This window comes from Epargyreus clarus, unplaced genomic scaffold (genome assembly GCF_041222505.1).
Source record: "Epargyreus clarus isolate Ecla_fem2 unplaced genomic scaffold, WU_Ecla_fem_2.2 ptg000026l, whole genome shotgun sequence".
Classification (NCBI taxonomy): Eukaryota; Metazoa; Arthropoda; class Insecta; order Lepidoptera; family Hesperiidae; genus Epargyreus; species Epargyreus clarus.
The window spans coordinates 249,780-267,936 of record NW_027332233.1 but is presented as its reverse complement, the minus strand read 5'-3'; the positions used below and the strand labels follow the sequence as shown (position 1 = coordinate 267,936).

At 33.3% G+C, this 18,157-nt stretch overlaps 1 protein-coding gene across 3 annotated transcripts in view; it reads right to left on the bottom strand.

The window, feature by feature from the left end:
• The window catches only part of NGR-A1 (neuropeptide receptor A1), a 143,232-nt gene that overhangs the window by 83,758 nt on the left and 41,317 nt on the right, over positions 1-18,157 (bottom strand). The window contains exon 2 of one of the 3 annotated variants that reach the window (XM_073087834.1): positions 5,773-5,844. The exons of 1 other annotated variant lie outside the window; for it this stretch is intronic. The gene's annotated coding sequence lies outside the window, so the exon portion shown is untranslated. The remainder of the gene's footprint in view (positions 1-5,772; positions 5,845-18,157) is intronic. One more of the 3 variants, XM_073087833.1, reaches the window with a different exon arrangement.

Here is an 18,157-nt window from a genome sequence, read left to right as displayed (position 1 = left end):
GACCTTGTTTTGATGTATTAAGGTCAGTATCCGATAACTGACTGTTACATGAAGAGATTAAATTTGTTTTTTACTAAAAGCGTATTAACATGTACTCTATGTAGTATGAGGTCAGTAGTCCCGGCCCAAGGACAACCTCTGATAAAGGTTTCACTAAGTCAAATGTTATAAACACAGTCTAAATTAATCACTTAATTAATTATAATTTAATGGTGATTTTACCGGTAATTGAGAAGAGTTTTAAGAACACTTCACGTCCCGCATGGCGGAACGGTCCACATAGCGGTCTGACGCGCAGAGGGTGGCGGGCTCGATACCCGGCCAGACAGATATCTAAATGATCAATTTAGATTTCTGTTTCTGGGTCTGGGTTTTTGTTTATTTGCCTATGTGTGTGTCCAACTGTCCATGGCACCCACGACGTAGGGAATCCTAGTGTGGGGCTGTGAGTGTAGAAATCGAAAGCGTTTACTTTTAACCATAGTATAGAGCAAAGCTTTTTTTGTAAAACTACTTGTACTTGTTTTGTATTTTGTTGTTTGTAATTCTAACCTTTACTTACCTTGTATTTTTACCTGAATTCTGAGCTAACGTACATTGCATATCCAATCCAGTTACATACAATCCTACGACTTAAAACTTACGAATACAAAATAAATTTTCAATTGCTCTGAATAAAAGTCTAATAAAGTTAAGCACTATACAATTATAAATTAGAGCAAAAGTTGCAAAATTAGGGGCATTTGTTCGGCGAAAGCTGAAGGTTATACTCGTAACTAGTAACACTGCCGATAAACTTAACTAACTTAATGATAGTGTACAATAACGCCTGGGGGTTGGTGCTAAACTTGGAACATTGCCTAAAGTTCAAACTTCACTACCACACACTCATTTTTCAAATGAAAATAAGATTTCGTTCACCTGTTTTCTGCTAGGTGTCCACCTATACAGAAAATTATGGTGTTCCATCTACCTAACTGAACCATATTGAAACCTTGTATTAAATTAAGATAATCAAATTAGTCTTGGCCGTAATAGTTCGCAACTGGGATCGCTCAATCTAGTTCGCGGCTCCTAAACGAACTAGTTCATTCTTTTAGTTCGTCTGCTCTCAGGTGCTTACCGAACAGTTGAACTGAACTGAAGAACAGATGAACTAAAAGACCGAAAAATCTGCCTTTTTTTAATCAATTTGTAGTTTTGAATTTTGTAGATTATGTGAGAACATTAATAAATTCATGAAAACCTATTGATTCATATAAAATATTCATAAAATATGACGATATTAATTCAGTTACCGCCCATGTTTTCACTAGTTCAGTTAGGAGTTAACGAACTACGGAGCGGACAATCGGGGATCTAGTTCGCTTCGTTCATCTTTGGGAGCGCTCTTCCGAACTAGTTCGTTCGTGAACTACACAACACTAAATCAAATCATCTTATACATCAATAAGCACGGAGTGCGTTATCAAATTCTAATTTCTCTTACATTAATGTTGGTTGGATAAAATGTTACACCGTCTGTTAAAAAATAATAACAAATTAAGGAAAAATGAGAACAAGAAAATAAGAAGTATTTCCAAGACAATATCGGCCAGACTTTAGGAGAAATGTTGGAGGAAATTTTAATTTCTAAAGAAAGATAATTTCAGCTGTTTATTATTTTTTTGTTACACAGAGCTTTCCTGTATTCGAGTAACATAAGCTATAAACTAACATGTACAATTATCAAACACCACAATGTTCAAAAACAAATATTTAACATCGTACAATCACATTAAAATTGTAACCAATGATGTCAGAGATGAAGCATGTCTGATTGAATGTTGAAGATATTTGCCTAATCTGCCTAACATGAGCGCGAAATGACTTACACGACACCATTCCGGAAACGAAACGATATTGAATGTCAACAATGTCAGCAATATAAGCATTCACGAAGACTATTTTTTATGATCACCGGAAACAAGGCTCTAGTCTCGGTATTATATTTGCTCATGGGATATGCAAACATAAAATATTGCGTCGTTCCACGACACCACGCGAAGTGTTTTGTTTTGGTTCGCGTAGACTTGCTACTAGCTGCTTTTACTTAGTGTAAAAGGCACGCTAGCAACTAGTAATCTCTATTATGTTATATAAATTTTATGATAAACTATGTTTTATATTAATTCGTTACTGGGTTGCATGAACTTACGGAAATAATCAAAAGTTCATAATGTGTTCGTGTTTATATTGAATTAAACAACTGAAGATTTGCTTAAATTTAAAACTATTTATATAAATACCACTTAATGTCTGTCAATAGTTTCTTCATTACGATTCCCTGAAAACGCTATCAATATTAAAAAGAAAATGCGACTATTGCTTATTGCTTATAGAAAAAGTAGCTCGTCTGCACAGTCCGTTACGAATACTCTGTGTTATTTTTACAGCAATGCATTATATGAGGAAAAAAATAACGGCAGGCGCGTGACTCTGTGGTAAACATGCTTGCAATATAGGTTTTGCGGTCAGGACAAATGTGTGCAATCTGTTACACAAATATGGAGACGAGACAATTTGTCGCGTCATGGTATCAAGACAAACAGACAAGGAAATCGTTGAAGCAAATTTGGTTGTAAATTCGAAAGATAGTGTTGGTATTATATTTTAGTTTCTGATCCCAATATAGATGATTCACTTACAATGGTTTACCATTGATTAGCTATTTATCTGTGTTCGCTATACTTAGTTAAGTGCAATAAAAACAAAAATATTGGTAATGCAAAACACAGTCCTTCGTGTTTTATGATTATCACATTTTTTTCAAAGAAAATATAGTTTCGTACAGCGAAACCAGTTTCCGCCTTACAGCAATGTCGCTTTTGTAAAGTACTTATTTAGTTTATCAAGATTAAGCTTAAGTGTCTAATTTGATGTCAGCTCTAAGTAGGATTCCCGTAAAGTTTAATTTGATTAGAATTATCCATAATTTTGAAGACCCCATTAAAAGTAAGTTTATCATAATACTAATGACCTGTTATAACACGTGACATGTGACATAAAATGACACAATTAAAATTATAATGCACGGCACAAAGTCATGAGTAGTTACAATAATCGTCAGTGTACACGCGAATTTCGGCGCGGCGCCAACTGATAAGATACACATATGTTTTTAATTAGACGCCTGCGGCTCGAGTGGGCGGATTAGTGATAACGCGTTATCGCGACGCAGAGATAAGCAGCGATTTGCGATACCCGCGCCACCTGGTGGACCATCGCTACGTATTAGAATGACCTATAGGTTAATTGCCAGAGATTTGTCTGTATATCGTTATCCAAATCCTAACTAATATATAAATGCGAATATCAATTTGTCTATTGGCTACAATTTCACGATTTAACTACATAACCGATTGTAATAGAATTTTGTACACACGCTGTCAAGGGTTCAGAAAAGAACATATCCTTTTTATCCATTGAGTTCTGACTGAGAACGAGGCCGGGGGTTAAAGTTAGTTAGCAGCTATAATTTTTTTTGTAAAGCTGTTGTTAATAATATATTATTTGCATGCAAAATTTCGATGGTTCTTATCAAATATTTCTCACTTCGCTATTTTTCCACAACACAAATAACATAAACATTATTATTACTAGAGGTGTTAGGTCGTTAATGTCAGTGATATTTTTACAAATGTAAAAATTTTTGTTTAAAGTCTTCAAATAGAGGTATTGTGTTCGGCTGTATATATTTTTCTAATTATTTTTTCATAGACTTACGTAATTGCTATATTATTCTGTTTCATTTTCTAATTGGCTTAATGCGGCCATCAAGGATAGATAAAATTATCCATTCTCATGTTTAGTTTGTGTTTTCTTTTCTGTTCCACCAAATTAATTATGGGCAAAGTCGCTAGCTTGGGTTAGTGCTACATAATTGAATTCGTTACGACGGCGCGACATGGAGGGCTCTCCACTGTCGTTGTTTCGACACCGTGTCATTTAGCGGCCTGTTGATGCTCGCCCATCCAAAAATTTTAACAAGCGATGACTTATGGATTCTTTTGAAAGCTCTATCGGTATACACAGACCAAATATCGGTTAAGTACGTAAGCCGTGTATACTCTGTTGAATATTCAACGAAGGCAGTTGAAAGAATATGTTTTAGTTTTTAGGTATAACACTTTGTAACAAATAATTAAATTAAAAATTAAAAACCCGACTGCACTAAAAGGCTGGGGTAGAATTTCCAAAATCGGTGAAATAGGCGTTTCATTATTTTTATCCAGAAAGCCAAATACGAAGTTTCATAGTAGGTATCGGTATAGGTATGTTCAAACAATATTAACCTATTTTATTTTATCCTCGTTGTGCTCATTTACGCTATATAAAGAACCTATTTGTAAAATTCCACGGTTTTCCTTTGCGTTGATATCTGGTACAGCAACTTACTCATTTAGTCAGACAGTCATTTCGATGTGTTATATTTATGTATATATTATATAAAGTATATATAATCTCCTTTTAATTTTCTTTATTTTGATACCCCACTCGATAGGTTTGGGTAACTTTTTTTAAAACGTGTTACTATTCCGGTTACCATTTACGATCTATAAAATATATAACTTCAGTAATTCAACGTTCCAGTCATTATTTTACATCGTTAGGGGTGGAATTTCACATAGTATCTATTAACTTCAAAATTGAAGGTTGATTATTCCAGAAAGCCAAATACTAAATTTTATAGCAGTTGCTTCAAAATTAAAGGATTTAAAAAAATACTGTCATCCCGTCTTTTGCCATCTTAGCGGGTAGAATTTCCAAAAAGTCTTTCTTAGTACTTATTTACGCTGTATAGCGAACCCATGTGCAAAATTTCACAACTCTAAGTTGAGCGGTTTTGGCTGTTTGGCTGTAAAATGCATTAAAAGTTACATTAAAGTATTTACCATTAACTTAGAATTGTGGTTATATATTCTATGAAAATACATTTTCAACAATTATCAACAAATAATAAATGTGCCTTTGTAAAAACCAAATTCGAAGCTAAAGCCAAAATAATTATGATATACGCAAATCTTGATTTAATGACCCTAGTAATTATAACATTAAAACTAGAAAATATGACACAAAACCAAATGCTATGTCGTCAAAGCATCAGTAATATTAATTAAATGGTTTAATGGTTATATTAAAACATTTTCGTGGCCATAAAGGCTTTGTAGTCAAAATTAAGCATTTGTAACAAGTTGTAGAGCCTAAACGAGCTTTTAATGAGTAAAATACACGTAAAACGTGGAGTTTGATGACTAGCTGTAAAGAACTTTAGAACACCTGATGTAAAGAGACGTGACGGTTGGTATAATGAGACCAAAATGTCTATATAAAATAAAATTTGTTAGAGAAAACTTAACGGATTACGTGGTAAAATTGTTAATGTACTGGTCATCAAAGGGGATTCCAATGGTTTAATTTTATAAGCTGATAGGATTTTTATTAGGTATTTTGGTGTTTTTATAGTCGCCTTTCTGTTAAAACTGGACAAACTGGCATGAATATTTCGGGTGACAGTGTACCTCTAAAAATTGTATCTTTTATATATGCGTACAAGAAATGTTTACTCAAAAAATAAATTTAAACACACATTTAAACTAGCATTTTAAGTAAGTGGCACTCTTCTCGGTTACTCCATCTATCCTGTCTATCTATATAAACGACAAATCGAAAAGTTATTAAAGGTTTCCATAGCAAGCCAAAGAATGATAAAAAATAATAAAAAATACAAACTCAGTGACTCACCTTCACTGGAACTGCTTCAAGTAGAAAATGCTCCAAGCTTCACCCAACTGTCAGAAATACCTGTACCAAAAGATATTATAATTGATTATTTAGTCAAGTACAACGTAGTCAATATTCCTTATAATTTAAGGCGGTTAAAATAATATTTTTATTAGCTATAACATATTTTTTGCTCATGACAAATTAAAAATGTAGAAACCAAATATATAATCCTCACTTTTTTAATTAAATTAAAACCCGCTTTAACATATCACGGTGACCATCATATTGAATCATCTTCACCTTAAATATTTAACACCTAAATGGAAATTTTAAATACCATTTTACGAGGACGCACACCTATTACAATGTTCGTATATAAAACGCAAAATAAACCCAGCCAACGTACTCGTTTCACCCACATAACCGTGTAGCATCGGCATTGCGCACGAAATTCGGGAAAAGCCGTGTTTATTTTATTACAACGGTTGAAGATGCTTTGTATTTTATTACATCACAGTTTGTTGTTTGCACGGACTTTTAAACTTTTAAAACAGGAAACTTTTAAAAAGTTTTACAAAATTTGGAGTAGGGGCCGCGTTGAAATTTTATTCGTCGAAAATTTCTTCAGCGGCGACTTCGTTGGATTAGAATTTATTAGCAGTGTGGAACAATGAAGTGAAGGAAAGTTTTGAACAGTGTTAGCAGCGGTTTAGGTTTATCTTTATGAATTTTACACTTTGTGTTCATCCTGTGTTTATACAAAGAATTTGAGGTTACCCTTAGGGTAATCAATATTTAAAAACCGCATAAACAGTGATTTTCTTGAGTTCTATGATAATTTCCTTTGAGTGCAGAATTACCGTGCACATTATTATCAGTCACAAGATAATATATTGTAGAATATATTACATTTTATATGTTTAGAGGACACATTTTTAGACGGAATTTTTATAATTCTTAGCTAATGTCGTACATGTCCACGGCATTTAGAATAATTTAATAAATTATTTTCGTTTAACTAATCCTGTTTATCGGTGGTTTCTGAATAACAGAGATAGCTGTAATAAAATATAATATAAAAATGTACCTTAATTTTATATAAAAACAGATCAATCGACTACAGACTTGACAAAAAATGTTTTAAAGTTGGTAATTTTAACCTTTATAAAGTCTTCTACGGACTGCCCTAATTATATCTAAAAAAAAACAGCTTACCCGAATATTTCTAATTAATTTCAGAAGCTTTATAGTACTGAATTTTATTAAGTTATTCTTATTTTTGGGTTAACTACTCAAATTGACGAAGACGACAAACGACTGTCGTTTAGATATTCTAAATAGGTAAGTGGCGTTGACCTCACATAATATTTTTTGTAGCCACTGAACGTAGATACTTGAATGAAGAAACGATAACAATAAAAAGCTTTTAAAAACTTATTCAGTAATGGAACAATATTAGGAGTACTTACCTTTGTAGGAGTTTTGAAATCTCTTTATATTTATCTTGCCGAAATATTATAATGTACCAAGCTTATTGGAAACTTATTGAAAACTGTTTTTGATATCGTCCCTGTTTGTACTAAGGCTCAAGTGTGAGTCGAACTCGCGGACGGAAGATTTCGTACACTATTTTATATATATCCTGTTTTAATGTAAACGATTCAAGAGATAGAAAAATAGAGAGAGACGTGTGACCGCACAGACATCGGAGATTCAGTAATAGGTCCCTTTCGGCACGGAACACTAAAATTATAAAGTAACATGTTTTTTGTAATTTTTTGTGTATGATTTAAAATTGCTAAATATGCATATAATTCCATGACAGTGTATGGGTTTTATTTTATATTTGTTTTAAGCATTTACTAATGCGGATATATACGGAATGTTATAAACTCTGTAAAATCAATTAAAAGTGATCACGTACAGGATTGACTATTTATCAGCAAATGGATTTCATTTTCCCTTGTTACTTAAATTTTATAAATTAAAAAAAATAAGAAAAATAAATATTAAAAAAGGAAGTAAAGGTGGGTATGATGGAAAAATAGCAAGTCTTGTCGAGATAAAAGGAGTGTATGATAATAATTATGAGAAAGTGCCTACCGCCCTTCGCACCCAAAGCGATATATCAAATCCTTTGTTTATACGTGGAATCTTAAGTGGCAATGAACTTGACATAATATTGCTAGATTTTTCACGACATCTCATATATTTTGTGATAAAGTAAAAATCTATTAGTGATACAGAAAATCGCAAAATAATTAGATAAATTTGAGGCGAGCTTATTCCAAATCTTCAATAATACGTACATATAACTCATTAGGTTTTTTACTAAAAGAGTTTAATATAATTTATAAGTATCGAGATGTAAAATTTCAAAACTTAATTAAAATATGGCTGAATATTGTTGTCAAGTTAACTTTGTTTCTTTGCTTCTCCTTTTTCGAAAGTCAATACAAGTCAAGAAAATAAATACAGTGAATGTATTTACATTCACTGTATTCATTTATACTTATATTTCATAAGTTACAACTTATGATTTCATAAGTTTACCATAAAGCTTACGGCATAAAATAAGGATAGTAACTATTTATAACAAAAATATCCTTCTGATATTTATAGAGGTAGTGTATATCAAATAAAACCATTTTAAAATTAATCATTATAGAAATGAACGGGTCAAAATTATATCTACTTAGACCTGTTTTATTTCCTACGTTATTACAGGTAAGTCCATCGCGGTATATTCTCCTGCATTAAATTCAATGTCTGTAATCCTGTAAACATTTTTGGGTTCGCCGATGTCACTTTCTGTACGGACCTTTGTTCGCGGACATTTCAGTAATTTGGAAAATAAAAAAGGTCTTTTATATAAATAAACATACGAGTTTCCTTTAAAAAGAGGCAATCGTCATATTTGTACAAGGAGTACCCGGAAAATATGTTATTTGCAGTCGAGAGCCTAACTTAAAAAAATCACAAGTAATATCTTATCAAAGAGAAAGAGCCCTTCCCATAACAAATTCCCATAGCAATACCACATTGACAACTTCAAAGAGAAAGGTTTTCCATTAAATCTTACAATGTTTGAAAGAGAATCTCATCATCTCATTACTCGGTAACTTTATCGCCGTTAACAACTTGAAGCACGTTGTTAATTAACTGCTTGTATTGTTTTACAGCGAATATAAATGCTACAACGTATTATGTTCTGATATTATATTGATGGCTATTGTTTTCTCTTCAAATTATATTAATAATTAAGTATATCTGAATAGTATGTCACTTCCATGACATATGAAGAAAACAGGTGAATCCTGTTTTCGCATCGCATGGTGACCGGCGACCGCGCTGCCGTGCGAAACATTCGTTATTTCGTATTATTTGCTAAGACGGTAAAAAGTGTAAGTTACGCATATCAATCGATAAAAAAGTACACAGCGTATATTGTCTCGGCCAAATACCTGATGAAAACTATGCGTTAGTCAGTGTTGTTCTCAAAGAGGTGACGACGAGAATTAAAAAAACCTAAATGAGACGTTACTTTTATACTGAACAGTTGGTAATTTTAAAATCCGCGGTGTTAGAACTTAAGCGACGGTTTCAGTTTTAATAAAATGATGTGCAATCAATTGGTTCATAAGCATTTTTGTATCTCGGAGGTTGCGTTTAACACCCTTTCATGATTGTTTTTACATGGAAAATGTTTTCAGTTATATAAAAATAATATTTGCATATTTTACGATAAAATATCTCGTTGGCAACACTCAACGACCACTTCACAAACAGTTTGTAACAATAATCTTCGAAAGGGTATCTCATTATCAGTATAAAGCGAAACATCTTATTACTAAAATAACAGAGTTCGTTTACATAGCTTGTAATGTAAACATCGAGCTGTGTTGGAATATTAACAAAATTTTCTGTTTCTATTTCAGTCGGCTCCCGTCTTTACGTTTTGTAGGTATTGTAACTTTGTACATAGAGTTTCTTAATCAAACTAACGTCAATAGTTATAGTATGCTAGATTCACACCGGTAGAGTTCAGTTGCCTATATTACAGGTTCTCGCCTGTTACTTACTTACTTACTATAATGTTACCCTACACCTAATAACATACTAAATTGTGTTGTATTATTCAATATTTTTTTTATTATTATTATTATCTATAAGCATAGAAATATACATTGATCATGGTCATGTGTTCCGTGTCATGTTAGTTGTTACTCTAAAGACAAAGCTATTCTTTTAACCGCAGTTGAGTAATTATATTCTCAAAAATCAATAAAGTGGCAAGAACATAAGACCATACACGATCTTTGACCATTATATGGAAATCTTTGAGCAGTAGTTTCTAAGAGTTAATACAAGTTATCAATGCTCGTGACGATAATTCGTCTCGCTAGAAATAACACAAAGAAGATCCCGATATAAGACGACCTTCACCGAGCTGCTTAATGGATGAAACGTTTTTTATATCAAATTAAATATGTCAAAAAGTATATTTCAAATGGGTTGACTAAAAAATTTCCGTCCAGAATAGTTTTTTTTTTCTTAAAAAAATTCACTTTTTCCATTAATAGAAAAATTACATAGTAATCGAAAGTATGAAACCTTATAATATGCAAACGTTGACTATTTTTTCCTGTCACAGTCCTTGGGTAGGCCAACTTGTTTACCTGTTTATACCCGCCTACCCAAGGGTTGTGACAGGAAAAGAATAGTCAACCTAACATTTGCACATTCTATAGGCTTCATTCTTTCGATTAATATGCAATTTGTCCAAAAATCGCTGGTCTAGTGAAATTTTTAAGATTATTTTTTAATTATAAAAGAATATTATTCTGGATTGAACTTTTTAGACAACCCATTTGTAATATACTTTTTGACATATTTCATTTCACATAAAAAAGGTTTCATCCATTAAGCAGCTCGATGTAGGTCGTCTAATATCGGGATCTTAGACAGAATGTGTGAAGAGTTATTATCTTACTACCGTCTATTTATCATTTCTTACACGTAAAACCAATCGGACTCTAGTCCAACCACAATAGTGCTATATTACCTAGCAATATCATGTTTGTTGTTTCAATTCTGTCCATTATGTGGTTTTAGTGGACTTTGAATGAAAGCTTTCCACGGAGAGCTTTCACCTTAATTATTGTGGTAATTTTCGTATGGCGACAACGCTCTGTGCGAAAGAGAAACCCCGAAAGGGATGGAGGAAACTGGACGCAGGGTTGACCTATTTATGAATAAGAACCTTTGAAACGTGTAGAAGATTGTGATTACTTAACTCATTTTCGGTAACACTTTAGGAATATGTACTTAACCAACATTTATTTCAATTATTTTTTACTTTGTAGTGACATAGAAGTCGGTTGTATTTTTTTGTTAAAAAATTTTATAAATTAAATATACTTAATAGGTAGACTTTTACCAAAACATATTTCATTTGTGTTTCAGAAATTCAGTACATTTTCGTTTACGGTCTACCGTGTGTTTACTCTCCCCTGTGTTCTCATGTACCTGTCTGTAGTACGTGCTTGCACGCCACCGACAGAGACTACAGGGGATTTCAACTGAGTTCACAGATTTGTCTCATATGTATGTATGTAGTTGGAAATTGCTTTATGTATTTTATGTATATCTATTATGTAATGATTTACTATGTATCTATTATGTAAAATAATAAAAAAGAGGTAATGCAGTGGTGTGTCTGAGAGTTCTTTACAATGTTCTCAAAGGTGTGTGAAGTCTACCGTCGCACTGGGCCAGCGCGATGGACTTTAGTCAAAACTCCTATCAGTTTGAAGATAGATCCACGCCCAGCAGTGGAGCAATAATATTCACGACGATACTACGTAAGCTCTCACAAGAAATGTCTGAAGAATATACTTATGTAATAATATGTATAAAAGTCATGTCTCATATTCCGAGGTCAACGAACCGTGAGCTACAAGGGTGGATCGGCGACTATCTTTATTGACAGTTCGGTTATGACCAAATCAAACATCATAAAAAGAAATCGCCCGATCGCTTGATGCCGACTTCAATATACTCCGACCAATGTTTGCACAAATGTTTGTATGTAACCTACGTGACCTGGACTGATACATAACTGACCCTAATTTGATCCAATCTAACAAATATTACAATCTTTTTAATGTTATATTACCATAAACGTAATATGATTGTTGAAAGGACATTTTATACGGCGTTCCTCTAAAGTAATGAACGCATACATACGTGGTCAACTTGTTACTGTCCCACTGCTGGGCACAGGCCTCCTGTCAGAATAAGAAGGGCTAGCCCACAGTCAAGCGAGATGGCCTAGTGCAAATTGATAGACTTCACTGAATATTACAATCTTTTTTAACGAACAATGTGTTATTTAAGCGTTATAGCACCTGATAATGTATTACTAATTGCCTGAAATGCGGATCTCGGAACCCTCAAATTGAAAGAACAAGTTCCAACCACTAGGCAATCATTGCTTCGCTGTACGTGTAATATAAGTAACAAATTAATATTATATGACCTATCTTTGTAAATATTATCCGCTAATGACGCTTTTGGAGTGGGTATCGATTGATGGAAATAAGCATTACTTATTATTACTTGTGTAATGGAAGCTATGTATTGGATGGGGCAGTAATGGATCATTATAATATTTTTCTGTCTACAGTTAATGAAAAATGAATGACTTTACGAATTTTGTGACTTGAATGTATAAGGGCTCATGATTATTTCATCATTATATGAGTGTAATGGAAATGAATCAAAGCTGAATAACATCTAAACTTTCGTAGATTCACAGAGACTTTTCATAAATTATTGTAAATCTCAGTTGGTCCATTACTTTCAATGTCATTTATTACTGACTCTGAAAATGGAGGGGGTACTATTCGTATGTTCGACTGTATTTTTTTTTAAATACTTAAATAAGGACTTAGTTAATTGTATCAGGCGTTACTTTGCGGAAATCCATGCTATTAAGTTAAGATTAAAACTACTTCGCAACAATCCGCTACAAATATGTATGATGGTATATATTTTAAACCATGCAGTATGTACCACACTCCCTCCCTCAAAGGATGCATGCAGATGCAAAAATTAAAAATATACACCACCATACATACCACCACCAACACGTGTTTCGCTCCAAAACGGAGCATCATCAGGGTAAGTTGACTCTACGACGGTTAATCGCTAAGTGACGCTGTCAACCTAACAAATAAAAAAAAAAACAAAAAAAGGCATTATAAAGGCATTATAAAGGTGTTATAAAAGGCATGCATTAGGTTGTTACATAGGTACTTTATTTAAAAACTAAGGTTAAAATTAAAAAGTGTTTAATATAGGTTTGAATGGAAGGGACTGAAAGATTTGCATATGTATTAATCCTAGCCTAAAATATTTTTATTATAAATAATAGAAATAATAACTGTACACGTATAGTGAATACAGTTTTGCAAAATAATACGCAGCGTTTTCCAAGTTCCTTTGCAAACATACAAATCACTCGAGTCAATGTGTCTGACAGATCTGCAAATAGAAATATTCACCATTTTTCTTATCAGAGCGGGGCACATTTCACGGTTTGCTTGTATTCGTGACAGGTTGTCAAATATATTGTTTGTACAATACAAATAATATTGCTACACTTTGATTACGAGGGTTACTCTTAGCGAGATTATTTTGTTTGGCGGAGAATGTCGTACAGTATTAGTAGATATTGATTACAGAACATTAGATAACTATTTGACTAAATAATTTTGATGAAAATAAATGCAATGATAAATAATGTAATATTGAAAGGAGGTCGGGTAAACCACTTTTTGCTTTTCAGTCGAAGGTATTTTTTAAAATATGAGGTGACATGTAGGATTATATTACGAAAATTCCTTGTTCTATATGGAGTTGATTAGTGACGTTCAATGGGTAGCTGTGGTCACTTACCATCATCTGAATTCACGTTCATTTGCTGCTTCGATCTCTTAAGAAAAGACTAATATGTTTGTCAAGGCAATATCAAAACGACGATTGGATATATTTTACAATACCATAATTACATATTAACCCAATACCTACCTACTTTATAATATGATGGAAGACGTTAATTATTCTTTAAGGCGCCGCATTATACAATTTTATTCAGAAATGTACTCAATTTCATTTGTTTCTATGTCAATTTTTAGGGTTCCGTACAGAGTTACAAGGTGACTATGACTCCATCTGTCTATTTTACCTTTAAAAGTTTGTATATGTTGAAATATCAAAGGGGTCTGTCCGCGATCTTGATTACAAGTATCTACTCATACTTTAATATGTTGCCAATAAACGTATGTTAACTATATTATTTACTTTAAATATGTTGTTAACTAGTAATGAATTCATAGGAATTCTATATGGTGGTCATTGATGACCAATTCACTATTGAAATCATATCAAAATATAGCATGGGCTGAGGCTATCTCGAAATCGAATAATTATTACATGCGCTGTCATTCCTGAAAGCTTTTTGTGTATGTTTGCCGTACGCACCGCATCTGAACCACAGACACACACTACTGTATATACTACTATTATAACAAAAATAGGTCTGTGTGCCCTACACATAGCTCCACAGTAAATTACAAATTGTCTGCTTCCCAAAAAATAATAAGAACTTGTATAATTCGGTCACCGGGTCAGGTTTGGGGTTCGGGTCATATCGAGTCGGGGGATTAATATTTCGCGCACGTACACTTCACAAAATGAATTATTTGCGTGATTTGACTTGTAAGAGCCGTCTGGTGTAACAAGCAAGACATAATTGAGTTATTTTGCAAAAGTTTCGAACGAATCCAAGTCCCTTGGCAGGATAATTTAATATTTTTTTGTTAAATTCATTTAAGATTTATTGACGTCTTTAATGAGCCGTCGACATCTGAAATATATTTTGAATAAGCAGCAAATTTTTGCTTGATGAGGACGGTCAAACGAATTTTCATCTTAATTTCTTAAAACGCTGTTATAACTTGTTACATAAAACATCTTTCCAAAATGGCAGTTCTTCTATTTTTTATCCATCGCAAGTACGATTGTAGTTTGTACTGAGATCGGCCATAAACGCGTTGCTACCATTTTATAAGTGTCACTCATTTCCTTACACTCTATAAACCAGAATACATCAACGCTTAACACTGCTGCTGCTGTTGTATAAGGCACAATCGGTTTGGCGGTTATGCCACTTTGGATTATATTATATATTAAAACAAATTACCTATAGCTAAAGATGATCCGTACACTGTTAAGCGTTACTCTCTTATAAGATTACTGACATTAAACTTTTTCCATGTTCCCTGTTTCCGCCGTAAGCAGTTTTATTCAAATCGTATCCCTCTCAACGCCCGACTATCGTCGCTGTAGTGAAACTCTACGCAGAACGGCTTAAAAAGGACTTTTATTGACATGGTAGTAAGACAATCTTCTTCGTATAAATTTCCTTTTGGAATTCCCACTCGAGATACTAAGGAATAGTAAAAGTTAAGCGTTTAGTTTTTTTGTGTCTAAAATATAAAGTTTATATTGCACCGCACACGAATGGTTTAAATGATAGTAATTACAAAATTTCATGAATTTTCTAAAGATTATACTAATATTACTTTATGATGATGTAAAACCCCTTTTACAAATTGGTGTAATTTTACGGAGCTATATTAAAGTGAAAACAGATTGCAAAGAAACGGAATGTTGCATTCATGAAATTCCACCTTAACACAATATCACCGGCTTTACTTAGCAAACGCGGCTCACGACATCTAAACACAGCTATCTCCGAGTATCGTGCAAACAATCTTATCTATACACTTGGGAGAAAACGTACGAGTGCGAAAATTTGCACCTAAATGTTCGTAGGGAAAACAGTACAGGAATGCACAAAATACTCGTTCGGTTTCGGAAAACTACTTTACACTAGAAAGTTATTTTCTGGCACCTCGCCACATGTTTTGACGCATACTCCACCACGATACTCCTGAATGGATTAATCAAAAAGATCGTAGCAATTCGACATCTGTTAAAACCTCTACCAAATAGTAATAAACGAAAACCTGAAGCCTACAAAAGGTTCAAGAAACTCGTTTACCTGACATATGATTTAGGTCGGCGGTAAGATTATGAAAACTATAAGCTCTTATGTATTACAATGGTATATCTGAATTGCTGACGTGTTTTTAAGTAAATAAAAAAAATGCAAGTTCTACTATATTTAAATATGATTTGATATGATTTTGATCATGAAGAAACCTGCATACCTAAGCGGTCTTAAAAAGAGTTCTCGAAGGTATGTGAAGTCTACCAATATGCACTTGGACCAAATGCTAGCGCGGTGGACTATTGCCTAATCCTACATACCCTTTCTAAAAATAAAATCAAAATAATTATCAAAAGTGCTTGTTTCATTTTCAAATCTCCACTTCAGCTAAGCTAAAAATTATACAAAATGGTCCATTATACAAACTGACTTTATTAAATTTTACTAGACATTACTTACCTACCTATGTTATAATATCGCAGGGATTTTCCAGTAAAAATATTTACTTCAGACGTTTCCAAGGAATTTCAACATTCCGAAGTAAGATTACATAAGTTATAAATAAGATTATTGTTGCTAAAAATACAAATTTTACTTTTCCACTTGATATTTTTAAAAATTCTCTCCGGCCTGTAACTGACATATTTTTCGTAATAGGAATTATTTGTGTTTTATAATACGAACGCTAACTGAAATACCTTCGAGGAAATGGCCGACACGTAGGCAAAGACAAACGTTGATTTAATTTAATGAATACTGAGCGGAAACCCCAGCATCTCACCGTTCACTATATAACAGACGAATTTAATTTGTTTTAAAGCAATATAAAAAAAAACTTATATACGGTCGAATTGAGAAACGTCCTTCTTTTTTTAAGTCGGTTAAAAATAAAATTATTCTACTCAGTATGTAACATTAACTAACATTTTATTTGTTACTTATGCGAATTAATTTTGACAAGACTCATACTCAAAAACTTAACCACTTATATTGTATGTCATATGTCGTTTAAACACGTTATCCAGGGTTCCTACTTCCTACTAGGAAAATAGTAAATATAGGGGAAATGTTTGCAGATGAAACCACGCGAAGGCGCTTGCTAGAGATATAAAATTATTGAATTCGAATGTCTCGAGCTCTTGACGAGGTCAGTGACGTCACTTAATATTTTTGCCACCAGTAGTTTTTCCACGCCATTTACGGCTGCTTTTTGCTGCAGAACCAAAATCCATTTGTAAGCGTGTGTTTAAGTGTTAGCACTTAAGGCTCTATATTGAACTAAGTACGTACTTGAAATATTTTATATTGTGAAAACATTTGGTACAGGAAGTAATACTTCGAGTTTTAAGAGAAAGACACCAACGTGTACTTAATTTATTAGTGGCTGACCCATAACTCAAAACTTACCGTTGCTCACTGCTTGATAAATCTGGGCTAACTACTAACTTATATAATATACGACTACAAAACAATTCCTAATATGTCTTCCAAAAGAAAGAAAATCTTCACGAAACTTCATCCCGGCTATGGTCTTCCAGATCATCCAAAGACTTACAGTACACCGGTAAATGAGGCGTGAATAATTTTCAGAAATAAAATGTACCTCTTCTGTAACTGTAAATGTAAAGCTAATCCCGATTGAGACTGTAATTGAGAAACATTTAAAACTTCCGATTCAATTTCCAAACTGATTTCAAATATCCAGCTTACAACTGAAAGTTAAATACCATTTCCACACACAAAAACTCGATGCCAAAAACAGTTATTTAGGTCCGAACAAATGTACAAAGTTTACGAACTCCATAATTTACCCACAGACGCGTCGGCAGTTTGTAATTCACCGCAGAATTCAATTCAGTGCGGCGTCACCTAATTGAAAGTGGTGAGACTGAGTTCAATTAAAATAAGAACAGAGAAGTAGCAAGGTGCTTAGCCGATGATTAATTGTCTGAGTGTTACACTTAAGTTTAGAACAGTTGAAACAAATGCAATTTGTAATCGGTTTGTTGTTTATTTTTGAAACAACTGAATAGAATTTGACGGGGTTTTCAAAGGAGTAAGTACATATTATATAGATATATAAAAGTTGTGCCTGTAGTTGTAGTTAAGTCAAGAATAGAGCTGCATTGTCCTCTGCCTATCGTCCGAGGCGACAAGAGGGGACTTCCGGGGTTACGAACGGCTAGAGTGACAGCTCGAACCGTCCGCGACCCCACGAAAGACACCCGAAAATATGATGAGCGTAATTGCTCACCAGGGCAGCTCAGAGGATTCCGATCGCATTCCCTTGAAGATCCCAAATTCTTCCAC